At 33.0% G+C, this 14713-nt stretch overlaps 1 protein-coding gene across 1 annotated transcript in view; it reads left to right on the forward strand.

Moving 5' to 3' along the window:
- Positions 1 to 14713, forward strand: part of LOC123556058 (uncharacterized) — a 174613-nt gene that overhangs the window by 118325 nt on the left and 41575 nt on the right. The window lies entirely within an intron of this gene.

The raw sequence follows: 14713 nt of genomic DNA on the forward strand, positions 1-14713 counted from the left end.
TATTTATCATTTTGTTCAACATGAATCACTGAATATTGCTGAAAATGGTCAATTTTTGCGATATTTAGGTCACATAGAAATATTTTTAGTAGTGAGCACACTCAAGGACCACAAAAAAATTTTGACCATAGGTCCAGCTTCTTTCACAGAATTTATGGTCATTTTTTGATTGTGGTCGACAGCTGTGCTCGTAGTGAAAATTTCAGATTTGTTTAAAAATTCTGTTAAAAACTGAAGGTTTCCCATACCCATAATGGTACACGTATTTTTATTTATGTCAAACAAGTTCTTCTATAATGAATATATAGTAAATTGTATTGTGTTATTTGATAAAACAATACTTCTTGATGAAAGAAAACATGTTCTTTACTACATTTAGAAACTTTCAGTTTTTAAGCCATTTTGAGGCAAAAGTGAACCGTTTTACAAAATACGTTATAAGAACTTGTGGTATTATATGATTTGAATTTTGAACAAGTGAAATGCTTGTGCATATATGCAATGGCTATGCCATGTAATTAATGTTAGTCGGCGATCTCTTACTACATGAACTTGTGTTTCTTTCGCAGTTTACGAAGTCAACATTACGATGCATTTAATACGATACATTAGTTATCTGGACAATATTAACAATTACATGCTACAAAAATAGCGAATCTGACCGTTTTCTCAACTATGGTCAAACTTCCACATGATATCTCCGAGAAAACACAAAATACTGACCGCTTACAGAACTGTGGTGAAACTTACACATGATATATCTAAGCAAACTGATGTTATAACATCAAATTGGAACTTAAAACCAAGGTCACGAGAACTGTAAACGCTTGTGTTGGATATATTGGAGGGATATATGGCAAGGCTGAGAGTGTATAAACCCTAAGTCCTGGTCAAATTGGGCTCCAACAGGGCACCGCCAGCGTGACGTTGCGGGACACAGAAGAAGACAAAAATAAACAAAAGAAAGAAAGAAATCGCGTGTATTTCATGATTTTCATTTAGATACTCTCTCATTTAATGACTTGAAGATATCCTTCCACGTAACACACTGTCAAGATAAAAGGCGAGCTTGCTCAAGTAACTCTTCAGTTATATTGAGAAGTCGTCATGAGACTTACATAGAAGGTTAACGGTCACAAAATCTAGCAAAATATCGATAATGGGTAAGACTGATTACGTACCATCAGAGTAATAATCTATGAATTCGTCTGAATTGTCTTAATTTAACATTGTTAACACATTACCAGCAACGTTTCTTGGGCAATCTTGATAATACCGGATTACAATATTTCTCTTCATAAACTCTAGGTCAAGGTTCAAGCTTGCTTTTCTGTATTTAAAAACTATGTTACTAGATCCAATCATAGAAAACTTGCCTGATGGAAATGAAATTTTATCATTTTCTTTTTATTCGTAAACAAAAGCTATACTCAGTTCAAAAATGGGCCACCCTGTATCGCTAACTCGGTCACTGAATCAAATATAAAAAAAATCTTGTCAATACTACGCCAAACAATCTGTCTGAAATACAGGAAGCCTAGTCAGAATGTTTGTCTTTATGAATTCTAGTTAAGTTTGAACTGACTCATCTTGCTTAAAAATACTAGGTGAGTTGGTACCAACTTAAACAAGTGCCATCTCATGCCAGAACAATTGTCTGTTGATCTTTACCGTTTCAATAACATTCTTACTACCATATGAGATAAAAATTGTTCTGTAATGCAATAGCATATTTATTCCACTTCTGTTTTCATAATAAGACTTAATGTAAAAAATATTCGTTTGCATGGCACTACCTAAAATATGCTCACATAAATGAAAGCATGAGCTCCACATGCACAGATGACAACGCAAAAGAAGATTTTCAATATGACCAAAAAAGTCGCCAAGAAAATGGAGTTGCCTTTCTGAGTAAGTTATAAAATGTTGTAATATATATCTAAGTACCTTGTTCAATTTATGAAAATGATATTTATTTCAAGAGTTTAAACTGCAAATACAGCAATTTTCTATACAATATTACATAAATGAAGAAAATTAATGGTAAATAGAACACAATGCCTGTATCATACACACAAAAAATATAATTAAATTTCGATTAATGACTACATATTTCATAGTTGTGCACTTAAAGAGACAGTCTGCGCTCTGTTAGTCAGTACATCAAAGCTTCAAGACCATAGCTCTTTTATCTTTCAAGTTTTTAATGACTCTATATGTATACTCGTCATAACATTACGGTAATTCTCATACAAAACATATTCCCAAGTTTTATGTTTATTTGGTCCATTTCGTGTCTGGTTCATAGGTCGTGTCAGTTATCGTAGGATTTTAAATAACTTGTCATCAATATTTTATCAAAACAGGGCTTGTCGCACGCGAGGTGTACAAAACTAGGTCCAATGTTAACATTGTCTTTCATCAAGAGATTACAAGACTTTGGTATAAATATTTAACAAAACATGTCTTAGAATCAATTTCCTCCTTGGGGTGAAGACTTCTTTCATGTGGAAAAGCGTGGGGTCTTCTCACATGAAAAAGCTAGAAAGACGCCATAAGACTTAAACTTGAAATAATAATATCACATAATGAACTGACAATATTTAGCATTAAACAATGCATAATGATATTTTACTTAATATAATAATTTAACTTAACCGGAAGATAGTTTCTGCACGTAAAATCAATGCGATAAGTGGTGTCTAGAGGAGTCGTTAAGGTCGCTTACTTTGAAATCGAAACGGAGTTAACCGTGGAACATGACTGTCATGACATTCATGAATAATTCTAAGAAAACGAGAAAATGTCTGCAAAGTAGCAAATTATAACAGTAGTTGGTGCAGAAGCATGGTTGTTAAGGAGAGTCTGCATTAATCAAGCCAAACGTGAAACAACAATACCCGGTACATGTATCACCCAAAACCCAGAAATTGACCTAAAAGGACCAAAGCTTGTGAAATCCATATTACACGAAAAGCATGTTAACGTTAACTTCAAATACAAAAAGGAGCAAAAATTAGAGATACGGAGCAAATGCACATAACTCAACGAAATAATAACATTTTTTCGCGATTTCCGTGACAATTTTCTTGTCAGTAAGATGGGCGGCTGCGTTCTTTGATCGCGGCATTTCCTGTCGGACGTTTGTCCTTGTTTTCCAAACAACAATGGCCGTTCAGTCAATCACCAAAGAATGTGCATGTCAAAAACAGTATAATACTGATTGCTTTTTGTTTGAAGTTGCATCAATACAATTTCATATCGGATGGCAACTTTCCCGCTTCTGATGATAGAGGAAGACCCCAGGTATTCTCCGGACATTATTTCAGGTATGGACGGTCACCAAGGTAGCAAGAAAAAAAATCTACACCCAAACAATGTTTCAAAGCCATAGTAAAGAGGGAAAATTAATTCGAATCATCATTTTTTATCACTCGGCCAAATACGGCTTTTAAATAGCGATGAACTGATAACTATTTAAAAACGTGTCATGTGATTCCACTGCCAAATATCACATTACTGAATGGAGTATAGAAGTTCTGTGAGGCCGTCAAAAGGTAAATTGATATAGGATGTAAATGAAGGAGTCGATATTACAGTTCAGTATCAACTGCAAATCTTGCAACCTAAAAGTAATAAATGACACCCGCACTTGTACTGATGACATGATATCAGTTATCAAAATTAATTGTGAATGCGTTAGAAAAGTAAGGGATGAAACGAACCTCCATGTATATAGCCTCAATCTAAAATTTATCACAAACATTTGATTATGTTGTTTCGGATGACTTTGATGTAGTGGCTGTCATTTAAACATCGCTTGTTAGTGTAGTATTTGCAAAACGTTTATTGGCAAACTTGTTCCGAAAGACCATTTGATTAAACATATATCCCGTTACGCAAAGAGGCGTGGTATGGGTATATCTCTTAAACATATGCTAGACATTACACTACGCGTCATTGACTCTATACGTGACAAAGACTTCAAACACTTCGATGAAGAGATAATTTCAACTTGCCCAACCTGTATTTGGATGTCCCTCAAGCGTCATCATACGATGCCAATATTTCACAACTTATTTGCAAAAGCTTTCTCAAAATTAAAGATGTTACTGATATAAACCGTCATATTACCAAAAAGTTATAACAACACAGTTTCCGATATCATCAACTGCAGAAAAAAATCACTACATTATACTAAAAAATAGTCCGAAATTTTAAAGAAAAATAACACAGACCTTCAAAAAGTCTTACACACCCAGCATACTACAGGGATGTAGTTCGGAACATTAAACATAATGTTTATTGTAAATAAATATTTGTAAAATATGTAAAACAGTTCATCAGACAGGATACAATGAAAAAATTGTTAAGGACTATGTTATTTTGACAATGAAAAATTCCTATGTGAAACTGAGATTGTCGTAACAACACGAGAAATGCGCGGGGATCAAAGAGAAACTAATAATGATGAAACAATGTATCTCCGAGAAAATTATAAAGTATCAATGATACTCGAAAGAATGTCCCAACAGTGTACTGGAAGAAAATGTATAGAAGTTTTCGGGGTAGGTATTTGGTACCGTAAGTTTCTCATATGTATACAGCGTATATATTCATCAATCAAGGATATGTCAGTGTAAATGAGCTGAGCGCTAGTTTTCTAAGAAAACGTCGTTAAGCTGTGTTACACAAATCATACGTTCACCGATTTTTAGCTCACTTGAGCACGAAGTGCTCAAAGGTGAGCTTTTGTGATCGCCCTGTGTCCGTCGGTCCGTCGTCCGTCAGACGTCCGTCCGTCGTCAACAATTTGACTGTTAACACTCTAGATGTCACAATTTAGGTTCAATTTTAATGAAACTTGGTCAGAATGTTACCCTTAATAAGGTCTTGGAGGAATTTGTTTTTGGGTCATCTGAGGTTAAAAAGTAGGTCACTAGGTCAAATCAAAAGAAAAGCTTGTTAACACTGTAGAGGCCACATTTATGACCATATTTTAATGAAACTTGGTCATAATGTTAATCGTGATGATCTTTAAATCAATAGGTCAGGTGAGCAATACAGGGCCTTCATGGCCCTCTTGTTTACAAAAATATGTCCGCCATATCTTCTTCAGTGACCGAAATATAAGGAGTATTTTACCTTAGAACTCCTCAATGTATAGTGCGATTCACTCTCTAATCTAAATAAAGCATCACTTTTTATAATATCCCACTGTCCGATCACTCACAATTACAAAATAAAACCAATGTGTCATCAAAATTATCACTTTACACGGCTTCACGGAGATCACGGCCTATTAACATTAAATTTGTAAACATGCGCCAACCAAACAAATGATAAATATATGTTTTACTTTAAGTAATTTTCTGATATTCTTACGTTTAGGCAACCGAATTTTATCCACAGAAATAACGAAGAAGTTATGCAATATAGTTTTAGTTAAACTTTTGGACCTATCTTTTTCTCCAGCCCAACAACATACATGTATGTGTGACATAATCGGCTTGTCCTCGAAATCAGTGTCAAAGGTTACTAGAACATAGATACAATAAATAAACAATCGCTTACTGTGTTTCTGTAAGTCCCAAAAGATGAAACGGCTCGTGTTTATACATTCATATATATTCCGTATCGGAAACATTGACACAGTTCGATCATTTCCACGAACATGTAAACATTTACTTTTATTCCTTTATTTACATTTCAAGCATGACGATTCATAAATTTGTTCAAATGTAGTGCTTTCCGAACCTCAAGGTGTGTAAACTTTTGTAATTAAAAGTATGGTGTATTCGACAAACCATTTGTAATTTCTGACGGTAAATATCATTGAGACTATCATTTATGTTATCGAAATTTGATTGAATATATAAGTTTAATACTTGCAAAAGAAAAACGTAGACATAAGTGTTCAATTCACAGGATATAAAAACCAGCGTGAACATTTCATAATGGTTAATATTTCAAACCTTACTTCTATAGATGCCTCCGTGGCCGAATGGCCGTGGTCGCTGATTTCGAATTCCTTGCCACCGACGTGGGATCGAGACTTCCCTTTAGGTGTAAAATTCATTACGTAACCTTATCGAAGGTTGGTGTCTCTATCTAGGTACTCGCCCAAGCCCGAAAAATGTATGGATGGGCACCTGGAGTCTTTCCCGACCAACAAAACCCGGAAAAAGTTAATTGTGTCGTTTCGATGTTACTCTATACCCAACAAAATAGAATAGATAAACATTATTCCGGTTTTTATTTGTTTGTTTGTATATTCGTTATATTTTATATAAATGGATATGGGGTATTTGTTTGTTTCAGTGTAAAGTAAAAATATAGTATTACAATTATACATCAACAGTGAACGTCGCATACATATTTTCACGAGGGGTTAATGCTTTGATGTTACATGTAAAACAAACATATCCCGTCTGTATAAAGGTAAAGGTCTTGCATATTATAGTGTCACCCTTATTGAAAGGGACAGCCAATTTGGCTTATGAGACACCTTTATTGTGCTTGTCAATTACATCCCAACTCCTACCACTATGCCAGGCGCCATGCGGATAGATGTCTGTAACCATTCATTTAACTAGCTCGCGGCTGACGAACCGGCCTTTTCGGAACGAGTCCCATGACCCCAGTGCAAAATCATCCATGCTAATAATACATACGATGGGTTTGCTTTCTCACTCTCTAACATTTCCGAAACGATCTGTTTGATTTTTATCATAGAGTTCTAGTTTAGTTTTCACCTTTAATTAAAGGGTAAGGAAAGCAAAAATGGCTGATAATGGAGGCAGATATTTTAGTGTGTTAATGACGTCATTTACACACTGCTGAATAATTTATTTAGCAAATAACCTTTAAAAAGACTAATTCTCTTATGTCTCTTGAGTATAATGTGTAAACATGATATTTTCTTTCATAAAGCTGGAAAAAATAGAAAAAATATTTTACAGTAATAAGTAAATTCTGTTAAAATACGTATCTAAAACTCTAATTAATCCGCCATTTTGTTGTTTGTTGCCAGGGAAACAAAATGGCTGCCATTTTGACCAAACATTTAAATGCTCATAACTGTCTCATTTTTACTCCAATTTGGAAAAGTCCTTTACTTTTTAAATGATTTAAGAAAGCAAAGCTGACAAAATTAACATTAGAACAACGTTCTTTTCCCTTTCAAGCAAAAGGCTTTTTTTAATTAATGTAATTTTAAACTTAAACTTTGAAGTTGAGTAGGTTGTAGAATTCTCTAGATCAAGCGTATTTTTATTACCGTGATATTCCTTCTGTTGTCAATCATTATCTACACAGATGTACTGTAAAAATGCTTTTAAACCAAAGTGGAAAATATTAGGTACTTGAAAATGCAGCTTTCTAAAAGGCCAGTGATTAGAATTCTCGATATTATTTGTCGAGCATACGCTTGTAAATGAATAATATTATTACAAAATTAATAATGCTATTTCTTTTGGTGCACTTTGCGGACTTACGATAAATGTATATATTAATTTGAGCAGTACACTCCCTTTAAATGCGCATTACGTAAGCGCTCAGGCCCTTCTCGCACACCATACCTATAGTTCGGACTTCTTTAATATGTAAAGGCATGTGCACAGAAATGACAATATTACCGACACCTGGTTAACTGTAATGTGTTTTTTAGAAAAGTAATAATTGGAAATAGAAAAATAGCTCTCAGGTCAGTTACACGGATAGTTCAGCTTTATAATATATGTTATACTTTTTAGCATTTATGCTTGATGATATAGAATACTTACCCAGAAAATTGTGACCCGAACATACTGAAAACTTTTCAGCACGGCATGGTTTTAATGTATTGTCACATTGGAATAAAATATGTTTTACAGTAATTTCGAAATTCCTTTGAAATAATATCATGTATTGTACTATTTAATTGACCTGTCAAAACATGTTTCCGGCTTTCATGTTAATCTTATATAGGCTCGAACAGAATATAATGAAAGCCGGGTCCATTTTTTGACAGGTCAAATAAATTGGACAAACCCGCACCCACCTAATTCAGAATTTCAAAATAACATAGGTCTTAAGCACAGTGTATGTTTCGTGACTGACACGTCTGCAATTAATCGCTACGCTTTCTTCCTTGATGGTGCGATTAATAATAAATCCTAAGACTATGTTATGTTTTATTCCTAAATTATTTAAAAAAAAAAAAAAACGGACGGAGAGACTGGACTTTGTTTTATAACTTGCTTAGTCGTGTCCTTAAAAGTTACGCTCTTGGTGATCTGTTGTTGAATACATTGGTGTATTTATACCATAGATTGGCCCTATTCATATGTTTACTTTATATCATCTGGCATTTTGTCACTAGAGTATGATCTTCTCTCAGCGGAAAGTAATTTTATATACACTGTCTTGTCTAACTTGTCAATAGGGTTAGTGTGTGGTGGGCATGCCCTAAAGCGTATGTTTAAACTCCAGTTTCCTCTATACTGACCGCCCGCCACAAGGCGGTACCAATTTTTTAAACTTGGTTCTATTTCGTTTCGTATTTATGTTACGTATACTATCTTGTTTCATAATGGTGTTTCTTTACTTTTCCCTCATCGCCCCTTGCATGTATACGTATTTTTGCGCTGCTATGGTTTGTAGGGACACGTTTCCTGAGCGTGGCTGTCATTGTTGAACATTCATCGTTACTTTTCCCCACTTTTTGTTTTAAGTAACACCAACACTTTTATCTACCCCTTACCCATTCTTGTATTTCAAATTAAAATTTAAATTGTATTAAAATTACTTTTCGATGGAATTTTGAAACAGCCCGTCTGCTATATTTTTCCGCTACACATTCGTTTCGTTGCGGGCCTAATTTGCAATGCAGGGCTCTGTCTGGACTTTTAAAGACATTTTTTAAGAACTGCTTGACCTAAACATCGAAATGAACTCGTTCAGAAAATTAATTGTTGTTGTTTACGCAAATGTTAGGGACACTAGACATACAGAACGCAACTAGCACGTTTTGATACTAAACTAGTCTTCATTTATATAAGAATTATTACGTAGTCTTCATCGGTACGTACGATGGTCAGCTAAAACATTTATGCCGAATGTCTCATTGATACGCGAGGTTCATTCCCACCATTTTTTTTACATCTAACAACGAAATAACTTACAGTCTGGATAATAAATATTTTATATGTTGATTGATTATAACACCATATTTAGTTTATTTTTTTCGCCACGAGTTCAAATATTATTTTGAACCACTTATCAAAGTTATAATATATACATGAAGTTTAAAACATTACTTTTATATTAAGATGCAGATTTTATTTGACTGTATTACATTAAATGTAACAAATAAAAAGTTCATGTATGTAATACAGTTTCTACGTTTCTAAGACGGCGCAATGACATAAAGAATTGAAATATATAATGGTTCAAAGATAGTTTCCCAACAAATACCCATTTGTGACAAGAATCTTTGATTTCTGCAAATAAAGCAATAATGCAGTAGAAATCTCACCGCATTTGAAATCTGCAGACAGACTTTTCTGTGGTTTTCAAAACAGAAATCAAATCGTTGGAAGGGCAGGAACAGCTTACGATGTTACGATCTCTGTAACCGAGGGGACACTGTTCTATCACTCATCAAATCTGTAATACATAAATGTAGATATGTTACCTTATTCATAAGCTTATTTATAACTACCAATACTTGAGTGTTTCTACGGTGCCCCTAAAGTGACATGTTACGCACTTTTTTTCCACTTAGGTAATGTGAGACTTTTTTTTATTTCGTTTTAACGAAATCATTTCGTTTAAACGAAATAACTATTTCGTTAAAAGTTACGCTCTTGGTGGTCGTGTCCTTAAAAGTTACGCTCTTGGTGATCTGTTGTTGAATACATTGGTGTATTTATACCATAGATTGACCCTATTCATATGTTTACTTTATATCATCTGGCATTTTGTCACTAGAGTATGATCTTCTCTCTCAGCGGAAAGTAATAAACGAAATAAAAAAAGTCTCACATTACCTAAGTGGAAAAAAAGTGCGTAACATGTCACTTTAGGGGCACCGTATGTTTCCAACACAAAATATGCATTTATGTAAATGACAATGCATAACATTTTTTATTTTAAAATTTTCGTTTCGTCTTACAGCAGCAAACAAGTCAAACATTTATTTTACAGTATATTATATCTAAGCATAATAATATTGATTTTATTTACATGTTTAATCTTAACATTTGTTTCAAGGGTCGATATATTTTCTTCGAATGAATAAAAATGGAAGGTACAAAGGTAAAATTTAGTCAAATCAAACGGACAAAACTTTACTTTTGATTTATGATTTAATGTTTCCATTTTGTTAAACAGTAAATATAGTATCAATCATTTAACAGGTCAGTTGTTTTAGAAAAAATAAGTAATTATTCTAAACAAATACGTCTGGTAGTTTACAGACTTCACTAATTCAACTTATATCTGATCACTCGATTGGGTCAATTTCAATAACATGTAATACCCAATGTTTTCGACGTTTATATTTATAATTAAACTCCCTGTGATGTCTACGTGAGATAAAAATCTGGTTTAAACGAGTTGAATATATAAGAGCAAATAGAGCCACATACCACAAAGTAGGTTGATAGATACTGTTATAGCTGACGAAGTGCTTCAAAAACCGGTTAAGATGATGCTTTTTGTTTTCTTTTTTTCAATGAAAACATTATAGAAAGAATAAAGAAACACTACATATGATATGACCAGGTCTAGATCTGAATTGTCTTGACCAATGTGTTTTTGCGACTCTTGGCATTATCCTAAAGTTTGTGTATGTGCTTTTATATACTAAATGGACTAAAATAATATATAGATATAATTGTAAATATTTGGATGAAATGATGGTAACTATATTTTTGAATTTGGAAACGAAACTTTGGAGAACTTTATAATTATAAGTGTAACAATAGAAAGTATATTGAACAAAATATTGTGTAACAAAATTCAATAAACATATGTCACGTAAATCCATCTTGTATTCACCTGTTGCCCAATGATGCGTGGTGTATGTTTCGACTTACTTTAAAAGAATACAGAAGCGTAAAAGGGACATAAATTTTCTTTTTCGGAGGAGCTAATATGTGAGTATCAATATTGAAAATGGGGATTGATATTGAAACATACAGATGTCGAACTGGTCTATTCTGTAGCGGATGTAAACGGATTGTGGTAGAAAACACCTCTCAAAACAGAAACAGAAATATAATGCATACTCTAATTGTTCAGATATTCACTGTCGTGTCTTTGCATCATGTTTTGTAATAATCATTATGCTTTTGGGGAGTTTAGGTCTGCTATCGGTGATACACTTCAGAGGGAATTATATTGATGAACTGCCTTTAAACGTTATAATAACCCCGTGCCAAGATGGGGTCAGTAGTCGATTTGTGAAATATATTAGGTTTATAACGATGTCATCAGATGTTTGTCCCCAGTCAGAATCACTATATTCTGTATATATGCAGAGGTGACTACTTTTATCCTCTGATATTGAGCTGAAACCCAGCAAATACTTGATGCAATTAACGAATCAAACCAAAAAATCAATCAGCTGAGAAATGAAGTTTTGGCTGTCAAAACTGATATAGTGGATGTAAAAAAAAATCAAGTGTTTCAAAGCTCTACACATTTTTATAATAATTTGAACATTTTATCCTGGAATATATGTGGTTTCGTAGAATTTGACTTTATTGAGTAAAAAGCTATCTAAAAATATTTGGTATTACCTGTCTGAAAGTTGGGTCATTGATACAGATTTAAGCCAGTATTATTTGAATAACTATACTTGTTGCCAAAAATGTCTAAAAAGGTGGCAGAACTATGGGCGGTGTTATAGTTTATATCAAAAGTACCCTTTCAGCACTATTTAGCAGTATTCATAAACGTTATGAATATGGAATAATTTTTCGCTTTAAAAAATCTTTTAACTTAGGGGTAGATGTTGTTTTTGCGTGTTTATATTTACCTCCTGAGAATTCGCCTTTTATAACAATGAAACGGGAGTGTTTTGAGAGCATTATTGTTGACAATGCAAACATTTTTGAAAATTATGAATTGCTGATTGGTGGCGATTTAAACGAAAGGACAGGGCATTTATCAGATAGTGAGTCCGTAAATGAATTTATTCCTGAACTGCAGGAATATATTGATATTTTCAATGATAATGTTGGAATTCCTCGAAAAAACTATCGATGACGTTTTCAATAAATTTGGCCAGAAATTAATAGAATTTTGTAAAAGTTATTCTATGTTTCTCATTAATGGCAAATTTGGGGGTAATAGTAGAGATTTTATGTATATTAGTATGCGTGGATGCAGTGTTATTGATTATTTTATTTGTACTAGAAATATTTTGATAAGATATCTCACAATTAAATAACTTCTAGGTATAAAAGTGATCATTTACCATTTATTATGTGCTTGCAAATGAATATTTCTGAGAATATGTTTTCATAAAACGATACTTTGTAAATTTCGTAAAAGTAAATGTATTTAAGATCTTAATCCTTATATTGACTGCATAAGAGAATATAAATATGTATGTAAACTGAAGAAGAAGAGGTAAAATGCCTCCTGCCCGAGACTCAAAATTATTTTGGAGAAACCTTAAGAAACATACTAGCAATAAGGAGTGTACTCCTGATATAACATCTGAACAATGGTATGATCATTTAAGGAACGTCTTCAGTAGTATTGTTGATATACATTTTAATGCTGAATTTGAAGATGACCATGTATTAGATGATATTGAAGACACCTTATTTTATAGTGAAATATCCGATGAGGAGATCCTTGAAGCTGTAAAGTGTATTAACCCTAATAAATCTTCGGTCGGTAATTTAATAGCAGAACATTTTATTTATGGTATACATATTTTATTACCCTTTATTAGGAAACTTTTCAATATACTTTATAAGTCAGGTGAATTTCGTTCTAACTGGACTACATCAATGATAGTTCCACTACATAAAAAGCCAAGTTAATAACACTGATAATTACAGGGGTATTGTACTTATAGATATTCGTAGTAAATTGTATATAAGCATATTAACTACACTCGAAACTTAATAACACTGATAATTACAGGGGTATTGTACTTATAGATATTTTTAGTAAATTGTATATAAGCATATTAACTACACGTGTAACTTTTTAACCTGAGGCACTTTCTAAAATTACTGAGGCTCAGACAGGGTTTCGTTCTGGGTATCTACCATTGACAATCTATGTATGAAAAGGAAAAACACGTGTGTGTCGCTTTTGTAGATTTCAAGAAGACCTTTGATTCTATAAATCCACCGGGAAATCAAGGGCGTGTAAGATGTAATAACACAAACTATTAATACAGATACTTTTGAATGTCATTCTAGGTTGAGAAAGGGCTGTAAACTTAGCTGTTTATTTATAAATGAATAAGATTCCTTTATAAGAATGCATGTAACACATGGAGTACAAATAGCACAAGGCGAAGTTGAAATATTTCTTTTGATGTTTGCTGATGATGTAAGATTAATTTCTCTGACACCATTGGTGGATTGCAGTCTCAGCTAAATTCTTTACATCGGTATTATCTGGAATGAAAATGGTGGTCAGCTCTCTAGAAGGGAAAAGTGGTTTTATAACGATAAACCTATTGAAACTACAAATACTTTTACGCATGTTGGTCTATATTTTACTTGTAAATTATCATTGATTCAAATGTCTGAACAAATGCTACAAAAGCCCAAAATGTATTAGTAATGCTTTTGAAAAAAATATGTATAATTTACTACCAATGTCACATAAAACATGTTTCAAGATTTCTGACTCGAAGGTATGTCCAATTTTGTTATACAGGTCAGATACATGGGGCTTGGAAGTTAGGAATTGTATTGAACGGGTGCATATAAAAGATTCATGCAATGCAGCTGTCATGGGTGATTGCGATAGATAGATAGATAGATAGATAATATTACAGCTGGTGTTATTAGATTAAAAGATCAATATAAGCAAAGTTGGAGTAATGAATGTTTGAAAATAGGAAGTTATTGTTATACAGAAACTTTAAAAGCAGTTTTGATTTTGAAATATACCTAGATTGTATATTGATATTGTGAAATTCAGGCGTAGTATTGCAGCATTTAGGTCTTCCTCTCATCAACTTGAGAAAGGAAGACATATTGGAATATCAAGAGATAATCGTTTTTTTGTACACTGCGATAACATAATTGAGTGCCAATCTACGAAAATCTACGTTTAAAATACATGCCTGAAGAATACTGGGAACATGCAAGTTTACATAAGTTTAATATGCTAATGTCATGTAAAAATGAAGATATGTTACGTAATTTAGCCATGTTTATATATTATGCTTTTAAGCTTCGATCTGAAATAACAGTTTAGATATGTAAATATATCAATATATTATTGTTATTTGATAAAGTATGTGTCATTGTATGTATTACTTAATTACATAATGAACATTCTAACATGCTGTCATGACAATTCGATGAATTGTATATTTGTATATTTAAATTAATTAACCAAACATTGTTACAGACCCCTTTGATTCTCACATCTCAGTAAGTCGGGTTCGGATAGAGCAAGTTTATACTTTCGGGGTTTAAATTCCTGGGCAACTACAAAAAACTCTGGTAGGCCATTGGGCTACAGG

The sequence above is a fragment of the Mercenaria mercenaria genome, chromosome 15 (assembly GCF_021730395.1).
Source record: "Mercenaria mercenaria strain notata chromosome 15, MADL_Memer_1, whole genome shotgun sequence".
Classification (NCBI taxonomy): domain Eukaryota; kingdom Metazoa; phylum Mollusca; class Bivalvia; order Venerida; family Veneridae; genus Mercenaria; species Mercenaria mercenaria.